This window comes from Panulirus ornatus, chromosome 27, assembly GCF_036320965.1.
Source record: "Panulirus ornatus isolate Po-2019 chromosome 27, ASM3632096v1, whole genome shotgun sequence".
Lineage (NCBI taxonomy): Eukaryota > Metazoa > Arthropoda > Malacostraca > Decapoda > Palinuridae > Panulirus > Panulirus ornatus.
Genome location: NC_092250.1, coordinates 9,758,377 through 9,776,155, shown reverse-complemented (window position 1 = coordinate 9,776,155; position 17,779 = coordinate 9,758,377). Strand labels below are relative to the sequence as shown.

The 17,779-nt window shown below is 41.0% G+C and overlaps 1 protein-coding gene across 2 annotated transcripts in view; it reads right to left on the bottom strand.

The window, feature by feature from the left end:
• Nucleotides 1-17,779, bottom strand: part of LOC139757573 (nephrin-like) — a 943,851-nt gene that overhangs the window by 185,373 nt on the left and 740,699 nt on the right. The window lies entirely within an intron of this gene.

Below are 17,779 nucleotides of genomic sequence, written 5' to 3'. Positions count from 1 at the left end.
AATCCACTGACAGCACGTCAACCCCGGTATACCACATCGCTCCAATTCACTCTATTCCTTGCCCTCCTTTCACCCTCCTGCATGTTCAGGCCCCGATCACACAAAATCTTTTTCACTCCATCTTTCCACCTCCAATTTGGTCTCCCTCTTCTCCTTGTTCCCTCCACCTCCGACATATATATCCTCTTGGTCAATCTTTCCTCACTCATTCTCTCCATGTGCCCAAACCACTTCAAAACACCCTCTTCTGCTCTCTCAACCACGCTCTTTTTATTTCCACACATCTCTCTTACCCTTACGTTACTCACTCGATCAAACCACCTCACACCACACATTGTCCTCAAACATCTCATTTCCAGCACATCCATCCTCCTGCGCACAACTCTATCCATAGCCCACGCCTCGCAACCATACAACATTGTTGGAACCACTATTCCTTCAAACATACCCATTTTTGCTTTCCGAGATAATGTTCTCGACTTCCACACATTCTTCAAGGCCCCCAGGATTTTGGCCCCCTCCCCCACCCTATGATCCACTTCCGCTTCCATGGTTCCATCCGCTGCCAGATCCACTCCCAGATATCTAAAACACTTCACTTCCTCCAGTTTTTCTCCATTCAAACTCACCTCCCAATTGACTTGACCCTCAACCCTACTGTACCTAATAACCTTGCTCTTATTCACATTTACTCTTAACTTTCTTCTTCCATATCGAACATACAAACCTCCAACAGCCAGGATCGAACCAGGGACCCCTGTGCAAGAGGCAGGCATGCTAACCGCTAGGCTATGGGACTGTATAATGTTTTTAGGTTTGTATTTTTTAGGTTTGTATGTTCTATGAAGGTGCGCGTTCATATGCACTTTATTCGTATTCTTATACCTCCGCGTTGTACAGTTAGGTTCGGTAAAACGCTATCAGCTGGCTATGTGCGTCTGTTCGGAAATAACCGGTATAGACCCCGTTGCTCACCATTGTGAGACGAAGGGTATTCGAGTACTTAGTATTTCGAATAGCTGTTTCCTATTATACAGTCCCATAGCCTAGCGGTTACCATGCCTGCCTCTTGCACAGGGTTCCCGGGTTCGATCCTAGCTGTTGGAGGTTTGTATGTTCTATAAAGGTGCGAGTTCATATGCACATTATTCGTATTCATATACCTCCGCGTTGTACAGTTAGGTTCGGTAAAACGCTATCAGCTGGCTATGTGCGTCTGTTCGGAAATAACCGGTATAGACCCCGTTGCTCACCATTATGAGACGAAGGGTATTCGAGTATTTAGTATTTCGAATAGTTGTTTCCTATTATACAGTCCCATAGCCTAGCGGTTAGCATGCCTACCTCTTGCACAGGGGTCCCGGGTTCGATCCTGGCTGTTGGAGGTTTGTATGTTCTATGAAGGTGCGCGTTCATATGCACTTTATTCGTATATATATATATATATATATATATATTGTTAAATTTATCTTGCTTTGTCGCTGTCTCCCGCGTTAGCAAGGTAACGCAAGGAAACAGACGAAAGAATGGCCCAACCCACCCTCATACACATGTATATACAAACACGTCCGCACACGCAAATGTACATACCTATACATCTCAATGGTGTGCAAAGTAAGAGGGTTAGGGAAAATAATTTGGTAAACAGAGAAGAGGTAGTAAAAGCTTTGCGAGAGATGAAAGCCGGCAAGGCAGTAGGTTAGGATGATATTGTAGTGGAATCTATTAAAAAAGGGGGTGACTGTATTGTTGACTGGTTGGTAAGGTTATTTAATGTATGTATGATTCATGGTGAGGTGCCTGAGGACTAGCGGAATGCTGGCATAGTGCCATTATACGAAGGCAAAGGGGATAAGAGTGAGTGCTCAAATTACAGAGGTATAAGTTTGTTGAGTATTCCTGGTAAATTATATGGGAGGGTATTGATTAAGAGGGTGAAGGCATGTACAGAGCATCAGATTGGGGAAGAGCAGTGTGGTTTCAGAAGTGGTAGATGATGTGTGGATCAGGTGGTTCCTCTGAAGAATGTTTGTGAGAAATACTTAGAAAAGCAAATGGATTTGTATGTAGCATTTATGTATCTGGAGAAGGCATATGATAGAGTTGATACACATGCTCTGTGAAAGGAATTGAAAATATATGGTGTAGGAGGGAAGTTGTTAGAAGCAGTGAAAAGTTTTTATCGAGGATGTAAGGCATGTGTACGTGTAGGAAGAGAGGAAAGTGATTGGTTCTCAGTGAATATAGGTTTGCGGCAGGGGTGTGTGATGTCTCCTTGGTTGCTTAATTTGTTTAACGATGGGGTTGGTAGGGAGGTGAATGTAAGAATTTTGGTTAGAGGGGCAAGTATGCAGTCTGTTGTGGATGAGAGAGCTTGGGAGGTGAGTCAGTTGTTGTTCGCTGATGATACAGCACTGGTGGCTGATTCATGTGAGAAACTTCAGAAGCTGGTGACTGAGTTTGGTAAAGTGTGTGAAAGAAGAAAGTTAAGAGTAAATGTGAATAAGAGCCAGGTTATTAGGTACAGTAGGGTTTAGGATCAAGTAAATTGGGAGGAAAGTTTGAATATATATATATATATATATATATATATATATATATATATATATATATATATATATATATATATATATATATATATATATATATATATATATATATATATATATAAAGGGAGATAAAGAGAGATAAAGAGAGAGAGAGAGAGAGAGAGAGAGAGAGAGAGAGAGAGAGAGAGAGAGAGAGAGAGAGAGAGAGAGAGAGAGAGAGAGAGAGAGAGAGAGAGAGAGAGAGAGAGAGAGAGAGAGAGAGAGAATGTTGGGGTGAAGAGGGTGGTGAGAGTAAGTGAGCTTGGGAAGGAGACTTGTGTAAGGAAGTACCAGGAGAGACTGAGTACAGACTGGAAAAAGGTAAGAACAAAGGAGGTAAGGGGAGTGGGGGAGGAATGGGATGTATTTAGGGAAGCAGTGATGGCTTGCGCAAAAGATGCTTGTGGCATGAGAAGCGTGGAAGGTGGGTTAATTAGAAAGGGTAGTGAGTGGTGGGATGAATAAATAAGATTATTAGTGAAAGAGAAGAGAGAGGCATTTGGACGGTTTTTGCAAGGAAAAATGCAAATGAGTGGGGGACAGGAGGTCAAGAGAAAGGTGCAAGAGGTGAAAAAGAGGGCAAATGAGAGTTGGGGTGAGAGAGTATCATTAAATTTTAGGGAGAATAAAAAGATGTTCTGGAAGGAGGTAAATAAAGTGCGTAAGACAAGGAGGCAAATGGGAACTTCAGTGAAGGGGGCTAATGGGGAGGTGATAACAATTAGTGGTGATGTGAGAAGGAGATGGAGTGAGTATTTTGAAGGTTTGTTGAATGTGTTTGATGATAGAGTGGCAGATATAGGGTGTTTTCGTCGAGGTGCAGTGCAAAGTGAGAGGGTTAGGGAAAATGATTTGGTAAACAGAGAAGAGATAGTAAAAGCTTTCCGGAAGATGAAAGCCGGCAAGGCATCGGGTTTGGATGGTATTGCAGTGGAATTTATTAAAAAAGGGTGTGACTGTATTGTTGACAGGTTGGTAAGGTTATTTATTGTATGTATGATTCATGGTGAGGTGCCTGAGGATTGGCGAAATGCGTGTATAGTGCTATTGTAGGAAGGCAAAGGCGATAAGAGTGAGTGCTCAAATTACAGAGGAATAAGTTTGTTGAGTATTCCTGGTAAATCATATGGGAGGGTATTGACTGAGAGGGTGAAGGCATGTACATAGCATCAGATTAGGGAAGAGCAGTGTGGTTTCAGAAGTGGTAGAGGATGTGTGGATCAGGTGTTTGCTTTGAAGAATGTATGTGAGAAATACTTAGAAAAGCAAATGGATTTGTATGTAGCATTTATGGATCTGGAGAAGGTATATGATAGAGTTGATAGAGATGCTCTGTGGAAGGTACTAAGAATATATGGTGTGGGAGGCAAGTTGTTAGAAGCAGTGAAAAGTTTTTATCGAGGATGTAAGGCATGTGTACGTGTAGGAGGAGAGGAAAGTGATGGGTTCTCAGTGAATGTAGGTTCCCGGCAGGGGAGTGTGATGTATCCATGGCTGTTTAATTTGTTTATGGAAGGGGTTGCTAGGGAGGTGAATGCAAGAGTTTTGGAAAGAGGGGCAAGTATGAAGTCTTGTGGGTGAGAGAGCTTGGGAAGTGAGTCAGTTGTTGCTCGCTGATGATACAGCGCTGGTGGCAGATTCATGAGAGAAATTGCAGAAGCTGGTGACTGAGTTTGGTAAAGTGTGTGAAAGAAGAAATTTAAGTGTAAATGTGGATAAGAGCAAAGTTATTAGGTACAGTATTGTTGAGGGTCAAGTCAATTGGGAGGTAAGTTTGAATGGAAAAAAACTAGAGGAAGTAAAGTGTTTTAGATACCTAGGAGTGGATATGGCAGCGGATGGAACCAGGGAAACGGAAGTGAATCATAGGGTGGGGGAGGGGGCGAAAATCTTGGGAGCCTTGAAGAATGAGTGGAAGTCGAGAACATTATCTCGGAAAGCAGAAATGGCTATGTTTGAAGGAATAGTGTTTCCAACAATGTTTTCTGGTTGCAAGGCGTGGGCTATGGATAGAGTTGTGCGCAGGAAGGTGGATGGGCTGGAAATGAGATGTTTGAGGACAATATGTTGTGTGAGGTGGTTTGATCGAGTAAGTAATGTAACGGTAAGAGAGATGTGTGGAAATAAAAAGAACGTGGTTGATAGATCAGAAGAGGGTGTTTTGAAATGGTTTGGGCACATGGAGAGAATGAGTGACGAAAGATTGACCAAGAGGATATATATGTCGTAGGTAGAGTGAACGAGGAGAAGTGGGAGAGCCAAATTGGAAGTGGAAAGATGGAGTGAAAAAGATTTTGAGTGATCGGGGTCTGAACATGCAGGAGGGTGAAAGGTGGGCAAGAAATAGAGTGAATTGGATCGATGTGGTATACCGGGGTCGACGTGTTGTCAATGGATTGAATCAGGGCTTGTGAAGCGTCTGGGGTAAACCATGGAAAGTTGTGTGGGGCCTGGATGTGGAAAGGGAGCTGTGGTTTCGGGCATTATTGCATGACAGCTAGAGACTGAGTGTGAACGAATGTGGCCGTTGTTGTCTTTTCCTAGCGCTACCTCGCGCACATGAAGGGGAAGGGGGATGTTATTCCATGTGTTGCGAGGTGGCGATGGGAATGAATAAAGGCAGACAGGATGAATTGTGTGCTTGTGTATATATGCATGTGGCTGTGTGTATATATATGTGTACATTGAGATGTATGGGTATGTATATTTTCGTGTGTGGACGTGTATGTATATACATGTGTATAGTTGTGGGTTGGGCAATTTCTTTCGTCTGTTTCCTTGCGCTACCTCGCAAACGCGGAAGACACCGACAAAGCAAAATAAATAAATAAATAAGATATATATATATATATATATATATATATATATATATATATATATATATATATATATATATATATATATATATATATATATATATATATATATATATATATACATATATATATATATATATATATATATATATATATATATATATATATATATATATATATATATATATATATATATATATATATATATATTTATTAAAAAAGGTGGTGACTTTATTGTTGACTGGTTGGTAAGGTTATTTTATGTATGTATGACTCATAGGGAGGTGCCTGAGGATTGGCGGAATGCGTGCATAGTGCCATTGTACAAAGGCAAAGGGGATAAGAGTGAGTGCTCAAATTGCAGAGGTAAAAGTTTGTTGAGTATTCCTGGTAAATTATATTGGAGGGTATTGATTGAGAGGGTGAAGGCATGTACAGAGCATCAGATTGGGGAAGAGCAGTGTGGTTTCAGAAGTGGTAGAGGATGTGTGGATCATGTGTTTGCTTTGAAGAATGTATGTGAGAAATACTTAGAAAAGCAAATGGATTTGTATGTAGCATTTATGGATCTGGAGAAGGCATATGATAGAGTTGATAGAGATGCTCTGTGGAAGGTATTAAGAATATATTGGTGTGGGAGGCAAGTTGTTAGAAGCAGTGAAAAGTTTTTATCGAGGATGTAAGGCAGGTACGTGTAGGAAGAGAGGAAAGTGATTGGTTCTCAGTGAATGTAGGTTTGTGGCAGGGGTGTGTGATGTCTCCATGCTTGTTTAATTTGTTTATGGATGGGGTTGTTAGGGAGGTGAATACAAGAGTTTTGGAAAGAGGGGCAAGTATGAAGTCTATTGTGGATGAGAGACCTTGGGAAGTGAGTCAGTTGTTGTTCGCTGATGATACAGCGCTGGTGGCTGATTCATGTGAGAAACTGCAGAAGCTGGTGACTGAGTTTGGTAAAGTGTGTGAAAGAAGAAAGTTGAGAGTAAATGTGAATAAGAGCACTGTTATTAGGTATAGTAGGGTTGAGGGTCAAGTCAATTGGAAGGTAAGTTTGAATGGAGAAAAACTGGAGGAAGTAAAGTGTTTTAGATATCTGGGAGTGGATCTGGCAGCGGATGGAACCATGGAAGCGGAAGTGGATCATAGGGTGGTGGAGGGGGCGAGAATCCTGGAAGCCTTGAAGAATGTGTGGAAGTGGAGAACATTATCTCGGAAAGCAAAAATGGGTATGTTTGAAGGAATAGTGGTTCCAACAATATTGTATGGTTGCGAGGCGTGGGCTATGGATAGAGTTGTGCGCAGGAGGGTGGATGTGCTGGAAATGAGATGTTTGAGGACAATGTGTGGTGTGAGGTGGTTTGATCGAGTAAGTAACGTAAGGGTAAGAGAGATGTGTGGAAATAAAAAGAGCGTGGTTGAGAGAGCAGAAGAGGGTGTTTTGAAATGGTTTGGGCACATGGAGAGAATGAGTGAGGAAAGATTGACCAAGAGGATATATGTGTCGGAGGTGGAGGGAGCGAGGGGAAGTGAGAGACCAAATTGGAGGTGGAGAGATGGAGTGAAAAAGATTTTGTGTGATCGGGTCCTGAACATGCAGGAGGGTGAAAGGAGGGCAAGGAATAGAGTGAATTGGATCGATGTGGTATACCGGGGTTGACGTGCTGTCAGTGGATTGAATCAGGGCATGTGAAGCGTCTGGGGTAAACCATGGAAAGCTGTGTAGGTATGTATATTTGCGTGTGTGGACGTGTATGTATATACATGTGTATTGGGGTGGGTTGGGCCATTTCTTTCGTCTGTTTCCTTGCGCTACCTCGCAAACGCGGGTGACAGCGACAAAGTAAAAAAAAACAAAAATATATATATATATATATATATATATATATATGTTTATATATATATATATATATATATATATATATATATATATATATATATATATATGTATATATATATATATATATGTATATATATATATATATATATATATATATATATATATATATATATATATATATATATATATATATATATATATATATATATATATACTTTTTTTTTTTTTTTTTTTTACTTTGTCGCTGTCTCCCGCGTTTGCGAGGTAGCGCAAGGAAACAGACGAAAGAAATGGCCCAACCCCCCCCCATACACATGTATACACATACGTCCACACACGCAAATATACATACCTACACAGCTTTCCATGGTTTACCCCAGACGCTTCACATGCCTTGATTCAATCCACTGACAGCACGTCAACCCCGGTATACCACATCGCTCCAATTCACTCTATTCCTCGCCCTCCTCTCACCCTCCTGCATGTTCAGGCCCCGATCACACAAAATCTTTTTCACTCCATCCTTCCACCTCCAATTTGGTCTCCCTCTTCTCCTCGTTCCCTCCACCTCCGACACATATATCCTCTTGGTCAATCTTTCCTCACTCATTCTCTCCATGTGCCCAAACCACTTCAAAACACCCTCTTCTGCTCTCTCAACCACGCTCTTTTTATTTCCACACATCTCTCTTACCCTTACGTTACTCACTCGATCAAACCACCTCACACCACACATTGTCCTCAAACATCTCATTTCCAGCACATCCATCCTCCTGCGCACAACTCTATCCATAGCCCACGCCTCGCAACCATACAACATTGTTGGAACCACTATTCCTTCAAACATACCCATTTTTGCTTTCCGAGATAATGTTCTCGACTTCCACACATTCTTCAAGGCCCCCAGAATTTTCGCCCCCTCCCCCACCCTATGATCCACTTCCGCTTCCATGGTTCCATCCGCTGACAGATCCACTCCGAGATATCTAAAACACTTCACTTCCTCCAGTTTTTCTCCATTCAAACTCTCCTCCCAATTGACTTGACCCTCAACCCTACTGTACCTAATAACCTTGCTCTTATTCATATTTACTCTTAACTTTCTTCTTCCACACACTTTACCAAACTCAGTCACCAGCTTCTGCAGTTTCTCACATGAATCAGCCACCAGCGCTGTATCATCAGTGAACAACAACTGACTCACTTCCCAAGCTCTCTCATTCACAACAGACCTCATACTTGCCCCTCTTTCCAAAACTCTTGCATTTACATCCCTAACAACCCCATCCATAAACAAATTAAACAACCATGGAGACATCACACACCCCTGCCGCAAACCTACATTCACTGAGAACCAATCACTTTCCTCTCTTCCTACACGTACACATGCCTTACATCCTCGATAAAAACTTTTCACTGCTTCTAACAACTTTCCTCCCACACCATATATTCTTAATACCTTCCACAGAGCATCTCTATCAACTCTATCATATGCCTTCTCCAGATCCATAAATGCTACATACAAATCCATTTGCTTTTCTAAGTATTTCTCACATACATTCTTCAAAGCAAAAACCTGATCCACACATCCTCTACCACTTCTGAAACCACACTGCTCTTCCCCAATCTGATGCTCTGTACATGCCTTCACCCTCTCAATCAATACCCTCCCATATAATTTACCAGGAATACTCAACAAACTTATACCTCTGTAATTTGAGCATTCACTCTTATCCCCTTTGCCTTTGTACAATGGCACTATGCACGCATTCCGCCAATCCTCAGGCACCTCACCATGAGTCATACATACATTAAATAACCTTACCAACCAGTCAACAATACAGTCACCCCCTTTTTTAATAAATTCCACTGCAATACCATCCAAACCTGCTGCCTTGCCGGCTTTCATCTTCCGCAAAGCTTTCACTACCTCTTCTCTGTTTACCAAATCATTTTCCCTAACCCTCTCACTTTGCACACCACCTCGACCAAAACACCCTATATCTGCCACTCTATCATCAAACACATTCAACAAACCTTCAAAATACTCACTCCATCTCCTTCTCACATCACCACTACTTGTTATCACCTCCCCATTTGCGCCCTTCACTGAAGTTCCCATTTGCTCCCTTGTCTTACGCACTTTATTTACCTCCTTCCAGAACATCTTTTTATTCTCCCTAAAATTTAATGATACTCTCTCACCCCAACTCTCATTTGCCCTTTTTTTCACCTCTTGCACCTTTCTCTTGACCTCCTGTCTCTTTCTTTTATACATCTCCCACTCAATTGCATTTTTTCCCTGCAAAAATCGTCCAAATGCCTCTCTCTTCTCTTTCACTAATACTCTTACTTCTTCATCCCACCACTCACTACCCTTTCTAATCAACCCACCTCCCACTCTTCTCATGCCACAAGCATCTTTTGCGCAATCCATCACTGATTCCCTAAATACATCCCATTCCTCCCCCACTCCCCTTGCTTCCATTGTTCTCACCTTTTTCCATTCTGTACTCAGTCTCTCCTGGTACTTCCTCACACAGGTCTCCTTCTCAAGCTCACTTACTCTCACCATCCTCTTCACCCCAACATTCACTCGTCTTTTTTTCTGAAAACTCATACAGATCTTCACCTTAGCCTCCACAAGATAATGATCAGACATCCCTCCAGTTGCACCTCTCAGCACATTAACATCCAAAAGTCTCTCTTTCGCACGCCTGTCAATTAACACGTAATCCAATAACGCTCTCTGGCCATCTCTCCTACTTACATAAGTATACTTATGTATATCTCGCTTTTTAAACCAGGTATTCCCAATCATCAGTCCTTTTTCAGCACATAAATCTACAAGCTCTTCACCATTTCCATTTACAACACTGAACACCCCATGTATACCAATTATTCCCTCAACTGCCACATTACTCACCTTTGCATTCAAATCACCCATCACTATAACCCGGTCTCGTGCATCAAAACCACTAACACACTCATTCAGCTGCTCCCAAAACACTTGCCTCTCTTGATCTTTCTTCTCATACCCAGGTGCATATGCACCAATAATCACCCACCTCTCTCCATCAACTTTCAGTTTTACCCATATTAATCGAGAATTTACTTTCTTACACTCTATCACATACTCCCACAACTCCTGTTTCAGGAGTATTGCTACTCCTTCCCTTGCTCTTGTCCTCTCACTAACCCCTGACTTTACTCCCCAGACATTCCCAAACCACTCTTCCCCTTTACCCTTGAGCTTCGTTTCACTCAAAGCCAAAACATCCAGGTTCCTTTCCTCAAACATACTACCTATCTCTCCTTTTTTCACATCTTGGTTACATCCACACACATTTAGGCACCCTACTCTGAGCCTTCGAGGAGGATGAGCACTCCCCGCGTGACTCCTTCTTCTGTTTCCCATTTTAGAAAGTTAATACAAGGAGGGGAGGATTTCTGTCCCCCCGCTCCCGTCCCCTCTACTCGCTTTCTACGACACGCGAGGAATACGTGGGAAGTATTCTTTCACCCCTATCCCCAGGGATAATATACATATATATATACATATACACATACACACACATACACATACATACGCACATATACACACACACACACATACATATATATACATATGAAAAATGTAAGAAACAATTTAGAAAACTGAAACTTCTAGCTTGAAATGAATGGAAAAAAATGAATGTCACATAATGGTTCAACCTCTGGCTATGGAAAAAAGGAAATGTATAATTTATTTACACAAACGTCAATAGCAGTTCTCATTAATTTAACCACTGTATCAATAAGCTTCAATGTCTAAGCTACATTTTTTTCCATATATATATATATATATATATATATATATTTTTTTTTTTTCTTTCCTTTAAACTATTCGCCATTTCCCGCGTTAGCGAGGTAGCGTTAGGAACAGAGGACTGGGCCTTTTTTGGAATATCCTCACCTGGCCCCCTCTGTTCCTTCTTTTGGAAAATTTAAAAAAAAAGAGAGGGGAGGATTTCCAGCCCCCCGCTCCCTCCCCTTTTAGTCGCCTTTTACGACACGCAGGGAATACGTGGGAAGTATTCTTAATCCCCTATCCCCAGGGATATATATATATATATATATATATATATATATATATATATATATATATATATATATATATATATATATATATATATATATATATATATATATATATATTTTATTCACACTAGTACGTCATGATAGTTATGAAGGTAAAATCGCAATTCAGTGTGAGTTAAGATAATTCTATATAACATGTAATTTACTACACATGCAGCAGAAAATGTTTCGCGGAAACAATCCACGTCATAAGGCGCAAAACAATTCATAAAGTTTCTAAATCCCAACACCATCGCAATGATTTCGTCTCTCCTCTGCCACTGTCGACTACACACTAGACTGACCGTTAAAGGGAAAGTGAGAGGTGTCTTATCGTTTCCTGGGGTTGTGTGTTTGTGTGTGTGTGTGTGTGTGTGTGTGTGTGTGTGTGTGTTGTGTGTTGGGGGGGGGGGGCCTGGACAACACATGTGTGTTCAACTATTTTTCTTGTTATCGTTTCTTGTTCATTCCTTCATAATGATTTAGTAGATGATAGGATGTGCTTTAAAGTTTCCTGGGACAAATTTAAGTCCTTAGTACTAGCATTTTAAACAGATTCAATGACGTTGCGGGTGGTATATCAGAATAGGGGTACAATGTAACTGGAGTGTTAAGATGTACAGGGTGATCGTTTTCATGACAATGTTTAGCGATCGCACTTTTGTGGTCATCCCTGCGTGCTGAATGACTATTGAGGAAGGCAAATGCGAATCTTTTAGGGAGGACAAGTTTGATGTCTGCACGGGATCAGAAGGTTTGGGAAGGGAGTCAGTTGTTATTTGCTGATGAAGCAGCACTGGTGGCAGATTCGAGCGTGAATCTGCAGAAGTTTGTGACTGAGATTGGAAGGGTGCGTGAAAAGAGGAAACTGAGAGTAAATGCGAAAAGAGCAAGGTTTTAGGTTTACCAGAGGCGAGGAACGGTTAGTTGGGGTGTGAATCTCAACGGAGAAAAATTGGAGGAAGTGACGTGTTTTAGATACCTGAGAGTGGAAATGGCACCAGAGAAACCATGAAAGTGAAAGTGAGTCATAGGGTGGGTAAGAAGGCGAGTTTTCTGGATGCACTGAAGAGTGTGTGGAAAGAGCGATCGTTATCTGGGAGGGCAAAAATGGGTATGCTTGAATGCATAGTAGTCCCAATATTATTATATGGATGCGAGGCATATATGTGAAGTGAGGTGGTTTGAACGAGTAAGTAATGCAAGGAAAATATAACGAGTGTGGCTGAGAGAACTGAAGAGTGCACAGAAGTGCTTTGAATAAATGAAGGGAATGAGTAAAGAACGGTTGACAAAGAGGATATATGTGTCTGAAGGGGAAGGAACAAAAAGAAAGGGGAGACCATATTAGAGATGGAAGGATGGAGTGAAAAAGAGTTCCAATTCTCTCTATTCCTTGCACACCTTTCACCCTCCTACATGTTCAGGCCCCGATCGGTCAGAATCTTTTTCACTCTATCTTCCACCTCCAATTTGACCTCCCACTTTCCCTCGTTCCCTCCACCTCTGACACATAATTCCTCTTTGTCATTCTTTCCTCACTCAGTCTCTTCATATGACCAATCATTTCAACACACCCTCCTCTGCTCTCTTAACCATACTCTTTTTAGTACCATACATCTCTCTTACCCTTTCATTACTTACTCGACCAAACCACCACACACCACATATTGTTCTCAAAGATTTCATTTCCAACACATCCGCCCTCCTCCACACAACCCTATCTATAGCCTATGCCTCACAACCACACAACATTGTTGGAACCACTATTCCTTCAAACGTGCTCATTTTTGCTTTCCAAGATAATGTTCTCGCCTTCCACACATTCTTCAACGCTCTTAGAACCTTCACCTCCTCTCCAACCCTGTGACTCACTTCCGCCTCCATGGTTCCATCCGCTGCTACTGTCCACTCCTAAATATCTAGAACACTTCATTTCCTCCAGTTTTTCTCCATTCCAACTTACCTCCCAATTAACTTGTCCTTCAACCCTACTGAACCGAATAACCTTGCTCTTATTTACATGTACTCTCAGCTTTCTTCTTTCATACACTTTACCAAACTCAGTCACTAACTTCTGCAGTTTCTCACCCGAATCAACCAACAACTCTGTATCATCAGCGAACAAAATCTGACTCACTTTCCAAGCCCTCTCATGCACAGCAGACTACATACTTGCCCCTCTCTCCAAAACTTTTGCATTCACTACGCTAGCCACCCCATCCATCAAAAATTAACAACACTGGAGACATCACGCACCTATGCCACAAACCTACATTCACTGGGAACTAATCACTTTCCTCTCTTCTTACTCGTACACAAGCCTTACATCCATGATAAAAACGTTTCACTGCTTCTAGCAACTTACCTCCCACACCATATACTCTTAATACCTTCCATAAAGCTTCTCTGTCAACCTTATCATAGGCCTTCTCCAGATCCATAAATGATACATACGAATCCATCCGTTTTTCTAAATATTTCTCACATACATTCTTCAAAGCAAACACCTGATCAACACATCCTCTACCACTTCTGACACCACACTGCTCTTTCCCAATCTGCTGCTCTGTACATGCCTTTACCCTCTTAATCAATACCCTCCCATATAATCATCAAATATTACTCAGAAAACTTATACCTCTGTAATTTGAACCTTTACTCCCTTTGCCTTTGTACAACGGCACCACACATGCGTTCCACTACTCCTCAGGCACTTCACAAAGAACCATACATACATTGAATATCCTTACCAACCAATCAACAGCACAGCCACCCCCTTCTTTTCATAAATTCCACTGCAATACTATCCAAACCCACCCCCTTGCCGGCTTTCATCTTCCGCAAGCTCACTATCTCTTCCCTGTTTATCAAACCATGCTCCCTGATCCTCTCACTTCGCACACCACTTGACCAAAACACCTTATGTCTGCCACTCTATCATCAAACACATTAAACAAACCTTCAAAATATTCACTTAGTCTCTTTCACACTTCACCACTCCTTTTTATTACCTCCCCATCTGCCCCCTTCACCGATGTTCCCATTTGTTCTCTTCTCTTACGAACTTTACTTACCTCCTTCCAAAACATCTTTTCATCTCCCTAAAATCTAACGATACTCTCTCACCCTAACCCTCATTTGCCCTCTTTTTCACCTTTTGCACCTTTCTCTTAACCTGCCGCTTTCTTTTATATATCTTCCAGTCATTTGCGCTACTTCCCTGCAAATATGGTTCAGACACCCCTCTCTTCTCTATCACTAACAATCTTACTTCTTCATCCCACCTCTCACAACCCTTTCTAATCTGCCCACCTACCATCTTTCTCATGCCAGAAGCATCCTTTTGCGCAAGCAATCACTGGTTCCCTGTAATACATCCCATTCTTCCCCCACTCCCCTTACGTCATTTACTCTCACCATTTTCCATTCTGCACTCAGTCTGTCTTGGCACATCCTCGCACAGTCTTCCTTACGAACCTCACTTACTCTCACCACTCCCTTCACCCCAAAATTCTCTCTTCTGAAAACCTCTACAACTCTCCACCTTCGCCTCGACAATATAATGATCAAACATTCCTCCAGCTGCCCCTCTCAGCACATTACCATCCAAAATTTTCTCATTCACACGCCTATCAATTTCTCCTACCTTACAAACGTATAATTGTGTATATCTCTCTTTTTAATCCAGGTATTCCTAGAGAACCAATCACTTTCCTCTCTTCCTACACGTACACATGCCTTATATCCTCGATAAAAACCTTTTGATGCTTCTAACAACTTGCCTCCCACACCATATATTCTTAAAACCTTCCACAGAGCATCTCTATCAACTCTGTCATATGCCTTCTCCAGATCCATAAATGCTATATGACAAATCCATTTGCTTTTCTAAGTATTTCTCTCATACATTCTTCAAAGCAAACACCTGATCCACACATCATCTACCACTTCTGAAACCACACTGCTCTTCCCCAGTCTGATGCTCTGTACATGCCCTCACCTTCTCAATAATTTCCCAGGAATACTCAACAAACTTACGCATCTATAATTAGAGCACTCACTTTTATCCCATTTGCCTTTGTACAATGGTACTATACAAGCATTCCGCCAATCCTCAGGCACCTCACCATGAGTCATACATACATTAGACATCCTCACCAACCAGTCAACAATACAGTCACCCCCTTTTTTGATAAATTCCACTGGAATACCTGCCAAACCCGCTGCCTTGCCAGCTTTCATCTTCCGCAAAGCTTTTACTACCTCTTTTACTACCAAATACTACCAAATTGGAGGTCGAAAGACGGAGTGAAAAAGATTTTGAGTGATCGGGGCCTGAACATGCAGGAGGGTGATAGGCGTGCAAGGAACAGAGTGAATTGGAACGATATGATGTACCGGGGTCGACGTGCTGTCAATGGATTGAACCAGGGCATGTAAAGCGTCTGGGGTAAACCAAGGAAAGTTCAGTGGGGCCTGGATGTGGAAAGGGAGCTGTGGTTTCGATGCATTATACATGACAGCTAGAGACTGAGTGTGAACGAATGTGGCCTTTGTTGTCTTTTCCTAGCGCTAACTCGTGTACATGTGGGGGGAGGGGGATGTTATTTTATGTGTGGCGGGGTGGCGATAGGAATGAATAAAGGTAGACAGTATGAATTATGTACATGTGTATATATGTATGTTTGTGTGTGTATATGCATATGTTTACGTTGAGATGTATAGGTATGTATATTTGCGTGTGTGGATGTGTATGTATATACATGTGTATGTGGGTGGGTTGAGCCATTCTTTCGTCTGTTTCATTGCGCTACCTCGCTAACGCGGGAGACAGCGATAAAGTAGAAATAAAATATATATTTATATATATATATATATATATATATATATATATATATATATATATATATATATATATATATATATATATATATATATATATATATATATATATATATATTCCTATGAGTCCACGGGGAAAATGAAACACGAAAAGTTCCCAAGTGCACTTTCGTGTAATAGTCACATCATCAGGGGAGACACAAGAGAGAAATATAACAGTCAGTTGATACACAACGAAGAGACGAAGCTAGGACGCCATTTGGTAAACACGTGATTTCGTGTTTCATTTTCCCCGTGGACTCATAGGAATATCTTGATCACGCGCAAAATTGTGATCCTTTCCATCATATTCATATATATATATGTGTGTGTGTGTGTGTGTGTGTTTGTTTAGACATATATCTCTAAGTGTTGTTTGTATGATTTTCCTACTGCCCTTTTTTTTCTTTTAGCGCTTACAATATATCTTTATTGGAGCAATTAAAATTCCCTCTACTATCATATGAACATCATAGAAAACAGAGTCCGTTCTGAAGATTACTCTACGTTATTCCTGTCTCTCTAAGATGATACTTTATTGCTCTGATCAATATATCTCTTTAATCATATTTTTTTCTTTATATATCTTTTTTCCTACACGCTATTCCCATTTTTCATTATGCAGTGTATATACTCACAACGTCTATCCATACTTCTTGATTTCATTTTGTGTGTTCCTATTTCCTTATTCACTGCAATTTACAAGTTATATTTTGCAGCGCCTGAAATGTACGTATAGGGAGACTATTCTGTTCTTTGAAGTATTTCTATTCCAGTGTTTGTAGAATATTTTCTCTCTGAACCATACAAAATAACTGGCAGAGATATGTTTTTCCAACCGACTTTCCCCGTAAATACTTCGTTACAGTTCTGTGCAGTGAGGGAGTACATCAGGTTTTTCATCTGTTCGGCTGTTTGCAACATTTTCTTTTTATTTCCTGATGGTTCCCTTAACATGTTTTCGTTGCACCTTCATGTCAAAGAAAATCATATTGTTCTTGACTTCATATGTGTTTAATCTACATTTCCTCTAATTGATATGTCGTTCATTTCTTTTGACTTCCGCCCTGTCTCCCATAATTTTCCCAAGTATCTAATCCACACTTTACTTCGGCCAAGTTGTCTCCATTTTTCACAAATTTAAGAAAATGTAATCATAACTCGTTCTAGAGTGCTGATGATTATCCATTGATCTGGAAGACTGATAATCAAAGTGGCGTGTAAAGTAACTCACTGAGATCGGTGAAGACCGTCCCGTGTTATACATTTTGTGTGTTCAGTGATGATATGTTGAGGGAAAAAGTGATTTCAATGGCCACAATCGCTTAAGATCAGATTGCATGAATTCTATTTAGGATTACATTCTTTAGGAATTACATGCATTCACAAGAATAAAAGAAAAAAAGATTTGGTGGTAAGGAAGGAAATTAAAAGCGACAGTCAGGAAGACCGAGTGGGATGGAAGGGAGCATTACTGGAGGCTGGAAAAGAGGAGTTTTTGATACCACCGCAAAACTTTTTCAGCAAATGATATTTTT